Below are 21,102 nucleotides of genomic sequence, written 5' to 3'. Positions count from 1 at the left end.
CATGCTAGACCTAGGGGTTGCGGCATTGTCACTTAGATAAAACAAATTGGTGATTGGTGTGATTTGATCCCGGGAACACAGGGATCGAAGTCCCATGTTCTAACTACTAGACCAGCTCCACCTCCTTAACATTTTATATTGGAGTTAAACATTTGCCATTGGTATTTTTTTAAATAAACTTATGTCAATGTACAAAGTAAAAGTATAGATAAATCGAATAATGTGGGAAGACGTATTTAATTTGCTATATTCATGTAATATTTACAGTACGTATAGTTCTTATCAGAAATTAATTTATTATTGCAAATGTTCTTCAACAGAAACAGACAGACTATCGTTTATGGTGTTTACCTTCGGTTTAGTTGTGTAAAAGCTAGAGTTAATTAGAAAAAGTCCGCTGGTTCTATCACTAAACTGGGATAGCTTTAGACCCAGATGACTTTTGTCATTCAAATATCAGTTAATAATGCTAACAAAAAGTAAAAGTGAAATGAATACAATTCAAGAGGTTGAAACGTTTCTTAACTTAACGAGTCATTGGTGAAGAAAACGCAGCAAAACAACCAAGAAACCCCAGCACTAGTGCATTGAATGTTCCTTGGAAATCTTAAATATTCAGATATAAACTCCCCTGGCTTCAACCCTGAAAACCAGCAACCGAATACTAAACATCCTCAGAGTGAGGTTCCTGATCTTTATCACAAATTGACCAACAAATATGTTTGACACATTGATATAAAATATTTAAATCTATGAAATTTCGCTGATGATTGTTTTAGAATAATATTTCCATTCCAAAACGAACCGTAGAAAATATGTTTATTTTTTTTCTAAGCGTTCGGAAGTAAAGTATGCATCATATAATAACGTAATGCAGCATACAATACAGTCACCACGTCAATTTGGTCCTTGTAAACTCCTTGCAATGTAAAAAAAATAATATAAACAAATTCAAGATATAATCAGTACCGTAGTTATAATAAAACAAAAGTCAATACAATATTATTGTGTATAAATTAATTGTAATTCGATGAATTACAGTTATATACAAGCATACAGGAAAAATCTCGTATGGATTCCAGTGTTAGTTTCAGAAAAATCGTTTGTCCGAAAATGATCAAAACAATAAAATGTTTTAAACAAGACAGGACCCAATGAAAAACTACAACATATTTTAAATGCTATTTGAATACATGATATACCAAAACTATACAAGTTTTTGTGCACAGTATAAAATACTTGTATAAATATGCGTACGTGATGAAGAAAGGCCCTTAGACGAGAAAATCTGGGAAATCAAGTTACAGAACCCAACTCCGTAGTTATACAGTACAACTTATACAGTAATTGAAATATGACTACACAAGTTTTAAATCATGACTACTTAACATTCAGAAAATAAAGGTATTTCAAACAATAACCCAGCTAATTATAATATTCGATTAAACTTTCCTTTGACATAACGTTTATTATTATAGGCATACCTTCATTTAACTTAATCACGTTCCTCCAGCTAAAATCCTAAACCAGATACGTTGGTATATAGCTAGCTGGTCCAGTAATTAGGTCATCAGTTTAACCCCAGGAACAATCAGTAGCCTTTGATAGTTCCATGTTGGTCACAGCATGCCATGGTCGCAAACGACTTTCACCAAATATTTATGGACAACTAATCACTTATCTTTGTCTACGAAGATAATAATTTATTTTATTTTAATCATGTACATTTTTTTCCTAAACACTTCCCTGAAGTGATTATCTCTTTTGCGTCTTCGTTTTTCCAAGATATCTACGAGGAAATGATGCAAAAACAGTTACGTATTTCCTGATTATGCAATATTCACACCAAATCTCAAATAGCCACACACCAGAAACGAATCAAATCAGCAATTCATTTTATTGAAAACCAATTGGTAATTCATTTCTATTTAGTTAGTTAAACGTATGCGTTACTACAAATAATATTAAACAAAAGAAACACCAAATATTCGTTGGGTGTTACGTTACTATTCTTTAACATTAACTATGTTGTTGACTCGTAGACTGGCTAGATCTTCTGAATGCTGCAAAGAAAAAGCTCAAACATGTTACAAAATGTTACAAACACACGTAAATGTGTGCAAATTAGCTCCAATTATCACAGCAAATCCATTTTGCGCACATTCATAGGAGTTGTGTTGACACATAACCACTCTTGTCATGCACGTTGGGTTAAATTAATCTGAAACTCCTTGCTTGAAAGTAAATGCTTAACAGTCTCCATAGTTTTAATATTAATTGAAAACTATTTTTCTAGTACATATTTATCGTATTTCTTCCATTTAACACAACGAATATCCTTCATTATTATTCGTTGTTTTTTAGATAATGTAAATAGGCCTACTTCAACATATTATGGACCTCTGAGAACACAAAATATAAGTTATCCATTTTATAAGAATTTTAATTCTTTGTGCGTTTGACCTGTAAGAGTACTTTTATTATTTATTTGGTGAAAGTATTCTTCAGAATCAGATAATCCTTTCCTTGGTTCAAAAGTCGTTCCATTTTCTCAGTCTTGGGTTTAGAACAAGTTAGGGTTTGAGTCACAAAACGATATCATTATTGTCAAAGGCTATGGCTGTGAATCTCAACCCCTTATTGATTTTAAATCAGGAAAACCATACCACAACCTAACCCAGAAACCCACATTCCAGACATCTCCACCCACCAACAATGAACATACAGCACAATTTACTAATAAAAAATCTTTAAAATTACTATATTTAGACCTTTTAAAGCTAAAAAATGCCATGGGCGTAGAAAACACACAACGAACTATACAATACAAAACAGATTAAAAAATATAACATTTCATTATCTTATCACTTATTGTGTAAATAGTAACTTACAAAACTATTTTAAAATATTTCGTTATTACAATTATTGTTAAGCTAAGTTATATCTTTAAAATAAAGTTATGAAAACAAAACATGGAATTTTCGTGCTTGTGGAAAGATGTCAGTTTATTCCAAAAAAATACGTGAATATACTATTTATAAAAATTGATAATTTATTTACATGGGTACAAACAAAAAGCTTTCCCTGATTATGGTAAAACATCACTATATTTTTGTCCCATTCAAAACACTCCAACGAGATTTCTTGGTGTTAATGTATAATATTAATGTATCATTTATATTAATCACACTTTAAGATTTTAATATACACCATTCAATTTAAGATATAGGTCAAGTCCATACAATCATACTGTTAGAATGGTAGGGATACCAAACATATTACCTCATTTCATACATGATATGCCGATCCAATTAACCCCATGATCGTCTGTCCTGTACAAGATGCCAATCAACATTTACCTATGACGATGTCCATCATGGCAGCACTAGCTTGTACCATACATTGAGGAGCTCTTTGTATTGGTAGTGTTAAGCTGAATGGTAAAAACTCATTTATAAGTGTCAATATAGCCAAAGTGGCTGGACATTACTGTTTCAGAGCTATTATGATACATCTTTGTTCACTTTCAATCGTAAGGTTAATACAGTTATTGGTATGTTCCTGAGAAGGGTTTTATTTCGTACAATCTAGGCATTTTAAATTCTACCTAGTGTTTGATGTTTCACACACAGAAGTAAACTAATGAAAAAAGGGATATTAAAATTGAGAAAATAAGTGGTTAAAATACATGGTGCCATGTGGCTGAAGTGTAAACTCACTGTTAAGAAAGGGTGATAATTAATAAGTTATATTTATTAATTCAAGATATATATTAGCTTATTGAATCCACCATAATTAGACTGACTTATCATACACAGAATAGACTTCCCTTCTAACGTAAAAATTTGAAGCCAAAAAACATGATGCGATCTATTGAGATCGTCTACTAACTAATGACAATATTCTGTGTCAAGTGATAAATCAATCAGCTGTTTGCTTTGATACTGCATTGATTTTAATGAATATATAAACCCAATATACCCTTGGTGAGATGGTCCTCAACTTAATCTATTGTCTTAGCTTCAACCTTTAACATTACATAACAAGTCTTTAAATCTGAGTCTTATCATAACCTCCACACTTTTTAAAGTAACTGTGGGTTGAAAGTACGGGAATGTTGAAGGATTTTGGATGATTGTAAGAGGTTTTTTTTCGAATATTAAAACATGTACAAGTATGCATCCGTATATATTTTTAGGATTAGCAAAGTTTTTCAAGATACTTAGCCTTAAATTATTACAATGGTCGTATAGAAACATCCTGCAATTTCAATTAGTTTAAAATTTATGTAACAAGAATTTTTTTCTTTACATTTTCACCAAGCTAAGGACAATTAACATAAATGATATTTCAATACTTAACATGACATTGTCTTTTGTAACCAAAATAATACCTGCGAAATATGTACAAAGTGAAAGCAGTAAAATGTTTGTCGGAATTACGGCAACCAACCACCGTGATTATCTTCAGGTAATCAGTGACATCACATTGATTACCTGTCTCCAACACCACCTGGGACAGTGTCTGGTTATTTAAACACTTTCAATCACGAGACACGTTTTCTTATAAATCATTTTTGGTAATTATACTATAAATAACAATAAAAGATTTATTTATTTGTTTTCATGTTGAAAGTCACCAATGTTAAGGTAATTTAAATTATTAAATACTGTGAAACATTTTAAATCAATCTATATCAAATAAAACATCAGATATAAAAATGATAAATCATAGGTATCGACACTATAATTTAGAATTTTAATTTTCAAAATACAAAATTACTGATATTCCATTTGTTAAATGTGTTTTATAACAGCAAACGTAGGTTTTTGAGTAAATTATTACACAGTATATCAAAACTTAATCAATTCAACTCGTTTAACTAACAACACAGTTGCAGTTAGTATAACTCATAACTAACACCCCAAGAAGGCCTAATATAAAATGCATTCTTCAAGAAGAATTTTATTGTTAACATTGTTTTCAATAATATTTAATATATGCATTCCTTGTATTGAGTGAATTATCAAAATACTTTCTCAATCACTCTAGAATAATCTTTACACATATATTTTAATATCAAATTTTAGTCAAATAGTTTTACAAGGGAATGCACTTTAAGACCATTGGGACTTAGAAAATATAGTCTTACTTTGTCTTTTTTTTATACCTATGTAAATTTAAATATTCTTCTCACTGTGTAATATGTAACTAACAATGTTATGAAAATACACGTTTACAAAAGGGATTGAAGCAGTTAGATACATAACGAACACCATTTGATACTAATGCAGCAAAATCAGACCAATTCAGCTGATTATATGGTATGAAGCACCTGGATCTCATGTGCAGCATTGACTACAAGCACTCGAGGACAATGTTATACTTCAGGTGTCACGGTTACAATAATAATAAACATAATGCTATCCTATGAATGTGCAAAGCCTTTCCTATAAACATTGTTTCAAAACCTTAACACAATTTACTTCTTAGCTTATGACTATTGACTTTCAACAATAAAATGATGGTAAAAAATAAACATTAATCTTGTAAATAGTAACTCTAATGTAGGTGTCTATTTTATGTTGTATTACATTTCAATGATGGTTAAATTTATTAAATATCGTTTGTAGAGTATGGTATTCAGGTAAGTAATGTCTTTAAATAAACATACTTAGTCTTAAAGTAAAATTGGTGTTGTTGCATATTATTTACGTTTCGTGTACTTTAAAACTGGTTAAAACCCCCTTGCATATATAACACACAATCTTAAGAGCATAAATACAACAAAAGTGCTACAGCCCAGCTATATGAACTATTTTTGGTATTATTTTAAAGTGGAAATCCGGTTTTATGAAGCTTACACGCATTGATGCTCCAACGTAACGTAGTTTACCAACTTATGCGATATGGAGTTTCCAAACTTCACTTCATCTGATTTAAATGGATTCCCTGGGGACTTTCACTAACAACAACTTTTCTTATGTAGCACGAACTCCCTAGTTTTCTGTTATCCTAACTTACCTCAGTGTATTTTCAATAACGAGTAAAATTTTGTTAACACGATAATAACTGTTTTAAGTATTTTTTTTAAAAGCGTGCGGTTCAAATATGTATCATGGAGTAACTCATTGATTTATAAAAGTGTCTATAAAAATTCTCTTTTCATATGCAAAATAATTGGACTAAATATTTTGTATAAAATGTGCATTTGTAAGTAGCTTTAGGCATAGTAAATGAATAGTTTTGAGTCGAAAACCATTAGTAATAATATCAATCGTTTTGTCTACGGAAAACCTTAACAACCGGGATATAACTGACAGTTAACATTTAATATACACTTGACTTTACACGCACGATTGACCTTTATCTTCTCATGATACTGACATTTGATACATTCAATGTTTTATTATCGCTGCTTCATATTTTATTCATACAGGACTAGCTTTCTTTGCTTGAATATAAAATTATATATTTTCGGATTTTACCAATTGAAAATATTAATTCCATTAAATTTTATAAAACTGAAATGCCTTTTACTGAACACACTAGCTCCATGAGTCGTATTGGGCTATTGGGGTAGACATCGCTAATCCAAGACCAGTCGCTTACTGTCTTACTAATACAGTTACCACAAATCAATAGGGTACAGGGACATGCAGTCGAGGTAATTTAACATGGTTTTATCTTATAAGCACTATTCAAATAGTATTTTAGTGATTATTTACATGTTGAGTACAGTTTATTTAATAAGAAAACATCTCACATTTAAACTTAAAAGGGAGGATATAATTTTGCCAAAACACTTTTAATTATTTACTGTTTGTTGAAAACAAATATTCCAACTGAATAGTCACCAATGTCTTTATTATATTTGTGTAATACTAAGATGAACAGTTGTAGACCGTAATATGAACAATGCATGCAGCATGCTGAAAGGTATTACACACCACACTACTCTCAAAGGAGAATGCACTTAGAGTAGAGTTACGTTACTAGAATGTGGGTAGAATATAGCTACGCTCTCTCTGTTAAAACTACCATACGTTTATATAAAACCACCTCTTATAATCTTAAATGAGACATTTTTGTAATGATAACTAAATATCAGTGGTCATGTATAACCACTAATAGTGATTATGCAATTTGTATAACTAACACAACATTTATAAACTATTATTATTTATTATTTATAAACTAAACAACAGTTTTCCTCATGGTTGTAACAAATTATGCCTCCATTGAACAATTTTTCCGTTTTAAAGATGATACTGATTGTTATAAACATAATATAACTGTGTACTACATCTAACCACAAATGAACCACAGAATGAATATGTTTGGACTATTTATTATTCTTATAACACTTTAAAACATTTATTTTCGCTTATACTGTTACTCACAAGACGGTAAATATACAAAAAAGATGGTAAGTGGTGATCGATTTCGATTGGACACTCCAATCATCATCAGACCCAATAGGTGAATATATTTTTTAACATTCGCCTATTGGGTCTGATGATGATTGGAGTGTCCAATCGGAATCAATCACCACTTACCATCTTTTAGCGAATTTCCCTATAGGGAAGTAGCTATTACCGTAGGTGGCACGGTAAGACCTAGACCCAGGACCGATTTACTTTTTCATTTTGATGTCCCCAGAGGCCAAAAAGACTATTTGTTCAAATTATTATATATGTATATATAAATATATAGACTTATATATATATACGTCCGTGAACGCGATAACTTGAGTAATTTTTGTCCGATTTTGATGAAATTTGGTTTAAAGGTGTAAAGCGGGATAAACTTGAATGAGTTCGCGAACCAGCACGATCGGACCATGGGAACGGGGCTTTACGGGGGGTTTTATGGGGTAAAAATTGGTTTTTCTCACTTTTGACCCTCAAAACACAAAATTTCCCGATTTCTCTTTAGACCTTTTTAAAGAACTTAAAAAAACAAATAATTTAGTATATAAAAGTATTTTTGTTCGATTATTAGTAACGGAGAAAATTAAAAGAAAAATGTAAATTTAGAATTCCCATGTTATTCTTATGGAGAATATTGTCAAATGTTGTAGTTTGCTTGTTTATGAATATATTTTGATTAAACTTGGCAAATTTATTTATTTTGTACTAAGCTATCAATATTTTACTCAAAAACACACTTTATTAGTTTCCTTATAGCAGCAAACCTAGGTACTCGTTAAACCTAATGTTATTAAAATATATTTAACTGAAAATCAATTCAGACAAATGGAAATTCGCTTAGTCGGCAGGTTTGCTGCGGCGGGGGTATTTTGTATATTTACCGTCTTGTGAGTAACAGTATAAGCGAAAATAAATTTTTTAAAGTGTTATAAGACGTTTCTTTTATTTACTTTCCGTAAATTTAATAACACGTACAATGCTGATCAAGAAGTTATTTATTTATTATTCCTCAACGTACTTATTACACCTAGGTTCCAGCGACCTCTGTACATAGGTAACATCAATCATTTTGGTGATAATTATAATTGAAGTTGCCCTATAGTTTTTCATAGAGTGCATCACCTTTGTAGAATATGACACACAATTAAGGTTTACATATTTATAAAAAGCTTATTTTAAAAATACAATAACGTGAACCTATTTTTATAACAATTTCTAATGTTTGTCTTCTACAGTTTCACGTGACTCACGAAGGCCCATATCACTACTTCCGCTGTCTGGCACGTCAGCTGAGGGCTGGATTGAATATCTGTCAATTGGTGCTTAACCTTTGAAATAAATAATGAGTTGACAACGCTATGGACAGCTGATCTTTTATATTTATCAGACAACTAATTTGTCAGTCGGTTTAATCTTGTGAATGAATTTGGCTTTTTTATAAGTAGCCTAATTTATAAACGGGTCTCTCATATAATTAAATAAGTAAATAACCCTGAAAATAGCTTATTTTGGGGAAAAAAGCTTGAGAAACATATAATCTAATCAATTACATTAATTTAGCATACATAAGCGTAAGACCTTTACGGTTTTACTGTGTAAAAGTTAATTATAATGTCAATGTGTCAGTACATACCTAAACTAGTTTTGTCTTAAAATAAATCAACCAGCAGATAGTATTTGGTGTACAAATAATACTAAACAAATTTAAAACAACAATTTTAGTTTGATTCTCTGTAATGGATTATAATGGAACTTGGTAGTGGATTTGTCTAGCGATAATTTAATAATAGTAATCACCTTATAATTTATTATCTATATACTTACCTTATTCGAGTAAAATAGGATTATATCTAGTTATGATTGCATTTAGCCTTCATTATTTCAATGTAAAAAAATAATCTTCAAGTAATTTTGCCACCAAAAATTAACGTATGTTAAAATGTGAATGCGTGATAACACAGAAAAATAAATTTAAGGGCAACGTTAAGTAAAAGGTTTTTTACTAGATAAAGTTCAGGGTAGTTGAGATATCTTAAGTCACCAAGGATTATTGAATATAAACTTAAATTTTTCGTCATAAGAAGGCTATGTAAAATCGAAAAAGGAATTCTCCCTATTATTTATTTTCCTTTTTATTTATTTACCTTATAATTTATGATCTATATACTTACCTTATTCGAGTAAAATAGGACTATATCGAGTTAAGATTGTATTTAGCCTTCATTATTTCAATGTAAAAAAAAAATCTTCAAGTAATTTTGCCACCAAAATTTACATATGTTAAAATATGAATGCGTGATAACACAGAAAAATAAATTTAAGGGCAACGTTAAGTTAACAGGTTATTAAGTTAACACGTTAAGTTAACAGGTAATTAAGTAACAGGTTTTTTACTAGATATTTAGCTAGTATTTTTAATTTCCTCAACATTTAAATGGGTTTAATTGAAAACCATTTGGTTTCACGTGATGTGAAAATTATCCATTTATCCATCGATGATTTGAATACTTTTCTATTTTAAAATGAAAAATAAATGATAAGTTTTGATGTTTCGATAGGTTTTGATCAATATTCTTAGAGATATGTCAGCAATATAATGTAATGCCGGTTAATTCTGATAATCATAACTTTAAAAAAGATAAATATATTGTCTTTAAATCCTCTTAATATCTCATCTTGCTTAGGGATTATATAGGATTATTCCTTCAATGCTTTTAATTCTATTCTAGATGTATTGCTTGCTTCGTATTATCTGATCATTAGCTGTATGAAAATATTGTTTGGCATTTTATTTTAATTTAAGGGAGAAAAGTATATTTTATCAGGATTGAATAAGTAATATTCATGATTTTGAAAATCTGATATGATATTTTAAAAATTTATATTTTTAAAATGTTGATGGCATTACGAATTTAATGTCTGTACAAATTGTAGCTGATGAAATATTTGGTTAGTACAAAATTACCTATGGATTGCCATTTTGTAAGGTATCTATAATACAATTTCAAAATATTAATAATGATAATTTGGAATAGTAATAATGAAGACCAACTTTTACTGATAGCTTTGTTTGTTCTTGTTTGATTATTTATAAATTCAATAATTAATATGTTCATTATTGTTAACTAGTTACTTTTCATGTTCCTTAATTCTACTGTCTCTTACTCATACGATGCATATAAATTTTTTACGTATAGTTGGTACGTATAGTACGATACAACTTGTATTTTGTTATGAAACTCGCATACCCACCAAAATACGACAAAGCAAACAACATCAACAGTTTTTGTAATTCTTCTAAAAACAGCAAATACTTTATTTTACAGAAACTTAGAGAGTATGCTACTCTGAGTCGTTGTTCATAAAAGTCCTCAGGGAATCCATTTAAATCAGATTAAGTGAAGTTTGGAAACTCTATATCGCATAAGTTGGTAAACTACATTACATTGGATCATCAGAGCATACAAGCTTCATTTTACGAAATTCTAGTTTCCAAAAGCATCCGAGTTACTTAAATTACTGTAAATGTATGTTTGCTTCTACGATAGCTTTTTAATACATCCGTAAGCTACACCTTCTAGGTTATTATCTAAGAATTCAGACTTATATAATAGGTATACAAATATTACTTGTTTTAAGGCAAGTATCAGCAAAAAAATATTTCCATTGCAATGTTTGTCTCCAAACAAAATGCTTAAAAATCATAAAATGTTACGGATATAGAAAATGCTTTATAGTTATTAACTAAGTGCTTTAATTTAAGTTTGATTGAGTAAATACATATTTTGCAGCTTTAGAGGTTGTCTTACAGCGCTGGACAGTAAAAGCAATGCGTATCTTCTTCAAAACCTCACGATGAACATGTGTAAACGAAACTAATCTTTCTACATAGGTAAATACTATTGTATAAAACAAATTTTTAAGGAACTTTTACAACTATTAACTCTTTAAAAACTGATTGCACCTGAAGATTAATTCTGTTGCTCTAATAAGCTTACATATTTGTTTGGTATATTCATGTGCTTATTTGTTTTTAATCAGAACTTAGTTATGAAGACGTGACCACGCATCTACCGGTGCCGCGTCGTAGTGTCCTGTATTGGTCAGTTATATATATTCGTGCAATGTCCTTCAGTGGTTTGTGTTTAATGTTCGTGTTTTTGTGTTCACCGACGACATAAACTTGAGTAATATGACATTTGAAGGAGCATGATGATGAGATTTTAATCTCGTAGTCGGTGTCGTAGACGACAGTAGGATCACTGATAGACAGGTAATGTAAACGATTTATTTTTAGTATGGATTATTTTTTTGTTTATACTATATTCCTCACTGTACGAAGCCTGCACTACGCATTTGCAACCGTGCACGACCTAAAGGATTGTGTTTACAAAAAAGATTTTGATAAAATATAATCCTAGATACCTGGTATCATCTTGCTTAAACAGATCCTATTATTTGTTTTAGCGTTAACTACACGTTGTATCTGTGTGATTTTAATTGTTTTACTAAGTGCGTCCCTTAGTTAAGGGACTACAACATACAGTAATGCATGCTAACCACTAAAAGCAACATATTGTACACTAGCTCTCGGTGCAATGCACTTGAAGTGGAGTGAAGTTACAGTAATGTGTAAACTTTGGATTATGAGATAAAGTTAAGGGTGGTTAAGATTAGTTAAGGTATCATAAGACCCATAGACTATTTTATTGATGAATATAAATATACGATTATATTTGTCATGTCTTAGAAGGTAAAATTTAACATCTATAAATTCTCTCTATTATTTATTTTTTTCATTCAGATAAGGAATGTTATAACTAAACTTTATACCAATACTTTAAACACCAATGAGACAAATTTTAAACAATAAACAGTCATATATTGAGTATCCTGTATTGATTCAAAGTTATAATGTAAAGCTGTAGTTGATTGCATTTTGTGTATTTTTTTGTAGGTTAAAGTTTCAAAATATTCGTCATGCGATTGAATCTTCTCTTTAGGAAACAACTCAATGAGATCCACTGATTATAGAGATAGATAATGCAAGTTTGCAAAATTTAATTACAATGTGAACAATTGAACATAATGAAGACAATTGCTAGATTATGAAGGCTGTACAATCATTTTACTGTACTTATTACAATTAAAACGTAGGTAAACATTGAATAATCATTCTTATATTTTTACTATTGGATTTCTAACTATTCCAAATTATAAAAAGTCGCTTGCCAGTCCAAGTAGATGATTATTAAGATCCAAGCATGAGATAGCATTCTCGTCGAGCGCTGATGAACAGACCGGAAATAAGGAGCGAGTTAGCGTGACGCACGAACTCAGGACTTTATAACGTTTTATTCTGTGAAAATATCATTTTTAAAAGCCCTTTTTATAACACGTGACTTTCACTAATCACATAACTTTTCAAAGCGGTTAAACTATCATTTATAATGCATTTAACAATGTAGAAACCGTGTTTTAAGTTTGAATTTTCGTTTAACATGAAGAATATTGTATTGATTCATTTTAAATTTTTACTGGCGTTTAGCTAATGTCTTATACAAGTTTATCAAATAAATTCGGCCTAGATTTTCTTTAAGCCTTATTCATACATTTTTATGTTATTAAGAAATGTTTAAAAATTTACGGTATAGGTTTACTTCATTTATAGATTTTTTTCTTTTATTGGTAATCTCTACAATTGTTGTTTTAGCATTGAATGTCAGAAGAGATATTTTAAAAATATACTAGAAGTCATCTTTCATTAAGATGTACATTACAATTCAAGTTTCAGCTGTTTATGGGTATTTTGTTAAAGGTGGGCCACCTGGTATCCACCTGATCACTGAACTATAATAAAGTTCATGGCTAATAATCTAGTGAAAGTTTGATATGTTACAGTTATTATTTTTTAAGTATGTTTCTCATCCTTAGTATATCATGCCATGGCTAGTAGTGTAACAGTTATGTTGTAAACAATGCAATGTAAAAAATGGGTATATAAATATCTTATTTCTTATTTCTATGTGTGTGGGAGGTTCCTTGCTTTAACCACTAGACTATGTTCTTTCAGTAATTAGATTTTCACATATTTTCAAGTAAAACCATTACTATGTGGCCTTAAACACGCATACTTTCATTGCTACCTCTGGCCTCGTACACGTAATCTGAGGTCCATGGATTATTTATCCATGTGGCTTTATATTTATATCATATTAATCTTATACCACTTATAAGGATGGTGATTTAATCTTACAATTCCTATCTTAATTTTAAGATGTGTAATTTAAACTGTATTATAATTTGCACGGAGGATACTATGTGCGTAATGAAGTATTGACTTAAAATATGACAGTCATAAATTGAAACAGTTTACTTGAACAAAACCCCATCAAATCATAAAATACTAAAGTAAAGGCAAAAGTGGTTAAGAATCTTATTCAAATTGGTAACTAAAACCATAGATAAAACATAATCCCTTAGTAGATTTCTCATCCTTATGGAGCAGCTGAAGACAATTTTATTGTTAGTTCTGTACGGTTTATGTAGAGGTCGTGTTTTGTTTACAATTTGTTTCCTGTTATTACAGCCATTTAAAACCTCGTTTAACCAAATAATACGATCTAATCATAAACAATAACTTGTCCCCTAGTTATATAACCAAACAGTAAAGCACAAATCAAGAAATTAACCCTAAGATAATAGAAACGAAGTTTCGTCGACACTAGCACCCATGTGTCACGTACATGAACTAGACACGAAAAACGTGCTTCAAAATTTACAATGGGATGAGAAGTCTACTTGTGTTGGTTAGTCTATGCTAAAACATGTGACTCTATCGGGATTAAATTTTCTAATATAACTATTACAATTTTAAAATATATTTCTTCCTCGCTGCCCTGTCTTAACAGTGAAAAGGGCAGTGCAGTAGTCTATATTACGATTCAGCCAGTTGCTAAAGAAACTTTACCTTTATTCAAGTTATATTTCCCTCAGGAATCTTGCGCCAAAGCAGGTGAGAGTGATTGAGCCAATTGTTGTGTAGTTACACTCTTTATAGCCTTAGCTATATTCTTATCCCTTTATAATAAAATATTGCAATAACTAACATGGTAAATAGGCTATTTGATATAGCAATATTTGTAGGCCTAATCTTACTAATATTATAAATGAGAAAGTTTGTGTATTTGTTTGAAGTTCAATCACGCATTAACTACTGGACGGATTAGGCTTAAATTTGGCATGTGATACCTCACATTCCCTATTAACATAGGCATATTCTTATCTCAAAAATCCTTTCGGGCTCCGCCCTGTGGCTCCGTAGTTCCCCATGTTAACCTTATGAGTATTCATATTTAAAGGGAATTACAGTATACAATTTAGTCGGCTGTTTCAACTAAAAAAGTGGGTTCTATGATATGCAAAAGCGTTAAAAAGATATAAGATATGCTGCACCCAACAGGGTGCAGCACTATTATTTTTTTCATTTATGAAAACAGTCAATTTGAACCAAAGCAGCAACAAAAAACTGTGATAAGCAATGTGAACTGTCAAAGTAGGATTGTTTACAGTTATACAGGGTGATTGATTTAAGTGTGCCAGCCGTTTTATTCGAAAACCATAAGAGATATCAAAAAAAGTTAAATGGTAAGTGCCTTGGACTTTTTATTAAAAACATTGTAGTAAAGTCGAAAAAAATATTTTAGCCACCATTTTTCCAATATGGCCGCCAACTTTGATTTTTCTTATAGAACACCCTGTATTTTATTATGTATTCTGGTAGAAAATGTAATTTTAAGACGTTTTTATTCTTGTAATTTTATTCATAAACCTAACCGTTTCAAAGATAATAATGGTTTAAGTTGTTAAATTTTGAATGGTTTTCGAATAAAACAGCTGGCATGCTTGCTTAGGCCTTTATCGAAACTCTTTCTCATGCAGAAATTTCAAAACTTTAACCATTTATATATATTTATTTATATTTATATCACAATAATTTTTGATATTTTGTGAATGTTTATTACTTTTTCTCTATTGTTTAGGTGAATTGGTAGAACATTATGGCTATGGTTGATGTGTAATACTATAGTATACCGTAAATTTGAAGAAGTAAATATCATCAAACTGTGTCCTCCCCTATTGCAAACGCAAAGCTTGAGTATAACTGCAATAAGCATTTTAAACTTATATGCCAACCCCGTACGAAGTACTCTGTTAGTATTATTATAACAAAAACATTAACTTTAAAAGTTTATAAATGCAATAACAAAAAAAAAATAATTTAAATAGTGTTGAAGACTTTTTCCCCTTGATCTACATTTAACATTTGTGTATATTTATTTTTCATATGTTATTATTTCTTTATGTTTACTTTTTATTGCATTGTTTTTATTGATCAAGTTAACATTTTTTTCTAATTTCTTAATAATAATTTAAATAATTGTTCCATTTCCCAATCCAACAAACAGTCTAAACTATTTATCAGTGGCAGTAGTTTATACTAGTAGTTATTCATTAATAGGGCAATACAGTACTAAATATAAACAAATGTGCTCATTTAAATATTAATTCATTGATAATATTATTAATTGCTTTATTTAGTTAAAATATATTTTATTTGTACTATTTAATTTATGAATTTACATCAATAAATAATGTAACTCTTATCAAGAAGAAGTAAGAAGAGTTATTTTGCAAACACTTGACAAGAAAACATTAGAAATGTTTAATAATCTGAGAATAGTGTGTATGACAATATTAAGAAGCTTTCCATGTACTATGACAATATTGTTAAACTTGATGTTGGATTTGTGGATGCTATTAACGGTTCACACATTTTCAATTCAGCTCAATTATATTTTATGTGGCTAAAGGTTGTCATTAACTTATCTTCTTTTAGCTATGCTATTATAATATCTGATGATAACGATAAATTTTGAACTAAACTTATACTTAGCTAATACATTCGTCAAATTAAACCGTGCTCTAATTGACTTCTTTTGTATAACATTCACGCTTATCTAGTTAAGAAGTTCCAAATTTACCAAGTTCCAACAACTTGTAGGCCTATTGGTATGCTAATTATTCATTCAGTGTTTAAACCGGGCTTCATCAAACGTCCCCATGCATGAATACTACTGTCAGTTGTTATATATAAAATGAAATATTCACATCTCAATCTCAAAGGATGTTATAATAATATCTTTAGAAACAACCTCAGTTGACGAGTCTGATACAACTTAACTTTATATGTGTGTTGTAAATTTTAATGGTATTGAGAAAATCCACATGAAAAAAACTAATGCTTTTGTTTTTAATTCGCGTTTATCTAAAACTAAATTATAGACACGATGAGGCTAATTTTCTGGAGAGGGATAAAGCCATTACATAGAAAGTAATAATGAACTTTAAAGATCTTACGATATGAAATCGGATTTGAGCACAAAATGACTTAACACTCTGGATATTCTCCATTTAACCGAACGGGAGGTGTTGAAATCAATTTTATGATCACAGATGTATAATTGACGTCCTATTCAAGAGATCAACACTCCGAAAACATTTTCATCAAATCCTCGTTGTGCTCAGTAGACATTTTCTTGAATATTTACTTCCACAAAAAAAAGGTTTTTTTTATAAACCTTGTGTACTGAAATATTACAGAACTAGCTGAGTACCCGTCCTTCGTGTGAGTGGCATATAAGTATAAAATGCGTATTGCAGTTATACTCGTGCTTTGCGTTTGCATTAGGAGAGGAGACGTTTTAAAAAAAATCATTTTACTATGATTCGCGGTGTACTATAGTATTGTCCATCTACCATTGCAATACTGTTCTACCACTGCACATAACAATAAAAAAGTTAAGTTATCACAGATTTTGTTGATGCTTGGTTCAAATTAGCTGTATGCATAAATGCAAAATGAATATTGCTGCACTCTGGTAATAAACCTTATAACCTTTTAATTCTATTGAGTATCATAGAACCAACTTGTGTAGTTGAAACAGCTGGCAAAATTATTTAATTCCTTTTAAATATGAATACTCATAAGGTTAACATGGGAAACTCCAGAGCCACTGGGGCGGAGCCCGAAAGTATTTTTGAGATAAAAATATGTCTATATGTTAATCGGGAGCTATCATCATACTAAATTTTCATCCAATCCAGTAGTTAATGCGAGATTGAACTTCAAACAAACACACTTTCACATATATAATACAAAAGAAAAGATAAAACAAAATTAATCTGCCTGGCACAATAAGCATGCCACGTATATCGCTGTGGCCCTAGAAGAGTTGCGAGGCGTCGAGTTTACATTTGTTTGGCATAAAAGCTCTAGGATGCTTTCAGTGATTGTCAGGCAAAACCAACCTTACTTAAATCAAACTAATGATTTAGCTTGGATAAGTATAACGTTGATTTTTATTAATGAAATGCGATAAACTCACAAAATAAATAGGCTTAGAGACAGTTAATAAAATTGCGTTACTACTCAAATACAACACTTGTAGCAACAATGAGAAACGTTTGCAGTAAAATTCAGGTATCAAATAATAACTTTAAATACTATCAAATACTATACTTTACTATCAAATAATAAGTTTAATCTCGATGAAGGTTGAAAAAGGAAATATCTACGAAAAATCTTCTTAATAGTTTTTAAGGTACAAATATTGTTTAAAGACCAACCAATATTGTTCCATAGTTCCAACTGGTGCAACTTTGGTTTAACTTAAAAAATTATCGTAATACAGCTGATCGTGAAGGTTTATGTTTTCAGTGGAGATCGCTGAAGAGTAAATCGCATCTCAGATCACGTCTGTAGCTCACATTTCTGATGATCAAAACGCTGAGACAAATTCAAGACAAACTGAGGCTTTGGATATCTACGATGTCTTACTAAGTGTGGACATACTTTGTGTAGCTCTGGTTATAGTTATCATGAAAACAATATCAATGTATTTAATATTGCAAAATTTAAATACATGCAATAAAATACAATTAAAAATAATAAATGTATGAAACAATATAAAATCCTGGTTACTAATTTCGTTTCAATTCAATAGTATTTACTAACTGTATTTTGCATCGATCAATCAACCATTATGTTTTAAAGTTATTACGTTTTCATTCTTCCTCAGCATCAGAATCTGAAACATGAAAAATAAAACAATACAAACCCAGTATAATTACTTAAAAAGAACACGCTCAACTGTGCATGCATGTATGCATGATATGCAAACTGACATGAGGAACATGACATGGAACATGTGTTACGCTGATGAAACACTTCCCCTAAACACTTTGCCCCAACATGACGACACGTGATTATGTTTGACCAACAGGTAGTAGCCTCCGAAGTAGAGTACCAATTGTATGTTTCAATCCTCTTTTGCTTGATTTATTTATTCTTTATTTTTTCTAGTGTAGTTAATTATTAAATAGGTGGGAAACTACCAAATCAAAACGATAACCATAAATATTTGTTTGTAATTTTATGCCTTTTCATAAAGATTTTTTTAATGATTATTACTTTAAAAAAATTAAACTACCTTAAAACACATTTTTTTCAAATAACACTTATAATAGTATATTATTAACACTTATACTGTTTACTCACAAGACAGGAAATACATATAAATATGGTCCACCTACCATAAGTACGGTTAAGGGACCACAAGTCCCTTTACATGTATTTTTTGTGGTTTCGGGTAATTTAGTAACACGTAAGATGCTGATCAAGAAGTAATCAACAAAATTAAAGCAACTAGAAAGATTTTATGTACATAAGGTGTTGATTTAGGAATCTAAGTTGAATAGTGTGAATTTTTGATATTGACAAAAGGGGTATTCGTATGACCTTTTTGATAGTAACTAAACGTGCAATGGTTGTTTTTTAGTATTTATAACAATATTAGCAATTATTTGAACGAATAGCTACACAAATGTTGCCATAATGATGACATTACAACAAAAAACTGAAATTAATAGTTTAGTTGTATAAGGCTTGCATAATATTTATGTTTCTACTGCAAAGTTTACCTTTTTCCTACCATTTTTTTACATTTTCTGTGGGATAAATTATACTTAGCCTATGTTATATAATATGTAAAACATATTGCATTATGTTTCTCAGCCACTGGCTACGGAATGTATATTTCCGAGTGTTAATTCAAACCGTACTTTTTTACTTCCATTATAAGTACTTTGACAGAAATATTGAGTTGTTTTAGCTCAATGTTCTAGTTTGGTAAAATTAAAGTTGATTAAAAAACCAAAAGTTGATAATTACTAGCTGCCGGTCTTATTGTCACGCTATATGTAGGTTGTAATTAACTGGGCTGACTAATACTGGCAAGGACGTATATTAAGGTAGCTACGATTTTTTCACTTAGATTAATAGATTTTCCAACTGTGATAGAATTCTGTTTTTAGCATTTTTAAATATGTAGGAAATATGTTTCCTGTTAAAGGGACCATTCATTATTATGGATGATTTTTAATCGATATATCGATATTTTACTTTCCCTTTACTATCCATTACAAATTGACAGCTATCTTGTTTAGGCTAAAATCAAGTCTATTATGGATTAAAACTGTTCTAAGCTAACCTAACATAACGAACCAAACTTGCTGTACTATTTTAAAAATTCCGTTTGATTACCGAAAAGTCATGTGGGGAATATTAAACAGATTTTTAAATGTTACAGCAAGTTTGGTTAGTTTTGTTTGGTTAGTTTGGAACGGTTTCATTTCAATATTTTTTTTATACTGAACAATATTTATTTATCGTAGTTGTCAGCTGATTGGTTTCAATTCGTTAATATCGATATATCGATTGAAAATCATCGATAATAATGAATGTTCCCTTTAACAGGAAAGTACCTGTGTTTTATATTTATACGTAGTTTAATCATGTTGGTTCGTAAACACGTTACATGTTATCCACTTTTATTAGTCCAACAATAATTGTAGACCTTTCTTTTACCTATACATTTTGATATATATACAGGTGTCAAGTCTATTAGCTAGTAAAATCAACGAAAAGGCGTGGACGAAAATATATATTTTTTTACTGTATATTTTATACACCAAACATGAATGAAACTGAAAGTGATCGTTCTCCAAGCCAATCTCAAGCAAATCGAGTTAATAAATTGAGTGCCACAGAAAACACCTGACTGCTTAGATGAAAAATTGCTACAATTACAAATAAAATTGAACAATAAAATGTTGAAACTTTTTTTTAATTATGGCTTACAATAAATACAAATATATTTATTTATATTCATATTTTTAAGATATTACGTTGCATCATTTTTTTTTACATAATCATTCATATTACGTACCCATATTAATATTTTGCAGCGCCATATATAACATATTTTTCACCACACTATCATGTTTTTGGCTGTATTACATACGTTAATTGGTGGCCGAAAGTTACGTTTTGCTGGCGATGCCAGCTGTCCATAATTTGGGGACCGAGCAGGTTTTTACAGGCCGGGGCCGCAAAATCAGCTGTCCGCTTACTTACTTAAACATGAATGCATTTTAAACACACAATCAAAATCCACAACATTACAATAGAATTGTGTTATTGTCACCGTTGCCTAGCAACTATTTATTTTTATTTTTGCTTATTCCTCAAATTATTTCTTCACATAAC

This window comes from Macrosteles quadrilineatus, unplaced genomic scaffold (assembly GCF_028750875.1).
Source record: "Macrosteles quadrilineatus isolate MER2022 unplaced genomic scaffold, UCM_ALF_1.0 Scaffold_9__3_contigs__length_116548681, whole genome shotgun sequence".
Lineage (NCBI taxonomy): Eukaryota > Metazoa > Arthropoda > Insecta > Hemiptera > Cicadellidae > Macrosteles > Macrosteles quadrilineatus.
Note: the sequence above shows the minus strand (reverse complement) of the source record.